This window comes from Palaemon carinicauda, chromosome 2, assembly GCF_036898095.1.
Source record: "Palaemon carinicauda isolate YSFRI2023 chromosome 2, ASM3689809v2, whole genome shotgun sequence".
Taxonomy (NCBI): Eukaryota; Metazoa; Arthropoda; class Malacostraca; order Decapoda; family Palaemonidae; genus Palaemon; species Palaemon carinicauda.
The window spans coordinates 37,921,198-37,923,697 of record NC_090726.1 but is presented as its reverse complement, the minus strand read 5'-3'; positions in this window follow the sequence as shown (position 1 = coordinate 37,923,697).

The following is a 2,500-nucleotide window of genomic DNA, read 5'->3' as shown; positions in this document are numbered from 1 at the left end:
TTATTATTATTATTATTATTACTAGCCAAGCTACAACCCTAGTTGGAAAAGCAAGATGCTATAAGCCCAAGGGCTCCAACAGCGAAAAATAGCCCAGTGAGGAAAGGAAATAAAGAAATAAATAAATGATGATAATAAATCAACAATATATCATTCTAAAACAGTAACAACGTCAACACAGGTATGTCCTATATAAACTATTAACAACGTCAAAAACAGATATGTCATGTATAAACAATAAAAAGACTCATGTCAGCCTGGTCAACATAAAAACATTTGCTCCAACTTTGAACTTTTGAAGTTCTACTGATTCAACTACCCGATTAGGAAGATGATTCCACAACTTGGTAACAGCTGGAATAAAACTTCTAGAGTACTGTGTAGTATTGAGCCTCATGATGGAGAAGGCCTGGCTATTAGAATTAACTGCCTGCCTAGTATTACGAACAGGAAAAAAATTGTCCAGGGAGATCTGAATGTAAAGGATGGTCAGAGTTATGAAAAATCTTATGCAACATGCATAATGAACTAATTGAATGACGGTGCCAAAGATTAATATCTAGATCAGGAATAAGAAATGTAATAGACCGTAAGTTTCTGTCCAACAAATTAAGATGAGAATCAGCAGCTGAACACCAGACAGGAGAACAATACTCTAAACAAGGTAGAATGAAAGAATTAATACACTTGGTTTTTTTGCATTGATGGTGAAATTTATTTTATGCTTACAATGTTGGTAAATTGCAGTAAAATAGCGACTTATTGTAATTCCATTCATATAAATGTGGATATTTAATACCATGGTCATGGTATTTCCTTAAAATTTAATATATAATAATTACGAAATTCGCCAGGTAAAAATATTTCTTCTTTCACCAGACGCTTAAAACTTATTATTATTATTATCATTATTATTATTATTATTATTATTATTATTATTATTATTATTATTATTATTATTATTATTATTTTTATTATCATTATTTTTATTATTATTATTATTATTATTATTATTATTAGTTAAGCTATAACCATAGTTGGAAAAGATGAATGCTATAAGCCCAAGGGCACCAACAGCGAAAAATAGCCCAGTGAGGAAAGGAAACTATGAAATAAATAATTTACAAAAGATGTAATGAACAAATAGAATAAAATATTTCAAGAACAGTAGCAATATTAAGATAAATATTTGAAAAATAGACTATAAAAAAAAAGAAACAGAACAAGAAAAGTAATATAGAATAGTTTCCCTAAGCGTACCATTAAACATGATATTTTCTTCAAGTATCGTTCACCATAAGCTTATAATAAATTATTATAAATTTAAATATCCACCACAGAATTATATGACATTTCACACGTCAGGGGGTCGTATTATAGTGAGGTTGCGCCGTTGTGGTGGCCGATGTGGTAACGTCCCTGACTGGTGAACGCCAGACTGGGGTTTGAGTCCCGCTCAAAATCGATAGTTTTTTTGGTCACTGCAACCTCACCATCTTTGTGAGCTAAGGATTTGGGGCTTAAGGGAGCCTATTGGTCTACCTGCTGAGTCATCAGTAGCCCTTGCCTGGTCTTCCGTGGTCCTAGCTTGGATGGAGAGCGGGCTTGGACGCTGATCATATGTATATATGGTCAGTCTTTAGGGTATTGTCCTGCTTGATGGGGCAATGTCACTGTGTCTTGCCTCTGCCATTCATGAGCGGCCTTTAAACATCTAATGTAATGACACTGGACTGAGGCAATCCAGTGGATCAAGTTCATTAAGCCTGGGATTAATTCAATGAAATTTCCATTTCAATCATGGCCAAATACGAGGGGAATTAAACAAGTAGAAGGCGGTAAATTACTCTCTTGCTTGAGTGTACATTCGGGCACACATCTCTATCTTATTTCTTTTGCTCTTGTTTTATTAAAGTTTTTATAGTTTACATAGAGATTATTTATTTCAATATTGTTACTGGTCTTAAAATATTCATTTTCCCTGGTCTTAAAATATTTATTTTCCCTGTTGGGACCCCTAGCTTATAGCATCCTGCTTTTCTAACTAGGGTTGTGGCTTGGCAAATAATAATAATAATAATAATAATAATAATAATAATAATAATAATAATAATAATAATAATAATAATAATAATAATAATAATAATAATAATATCATATTGTTTAATAATTACGAGTTATTGATATTCATACGTAAAGATCAAACACATATATATGTGAAAACAACGAGAAATAAATAGGCGGGACCCTTCACATATACAGGGTAGTAATCCATTACTAATATCGGCAAGCATATTATCAGAGATGTAAAGAATTATTTATATGCTGAGAAAAATAAAGAAAAGTTTCCATATATAAAATCTTCACACCAGACGTATTTCCAACACATCTTATGGATCAATCAAGGAAGAACCTTCCATTTTAGGTTATATCAGCTTAGTAGTGAAAATACATGCATACACGCATACACACATCTCTCTCTCTCTCCCTCTCTCTCTCT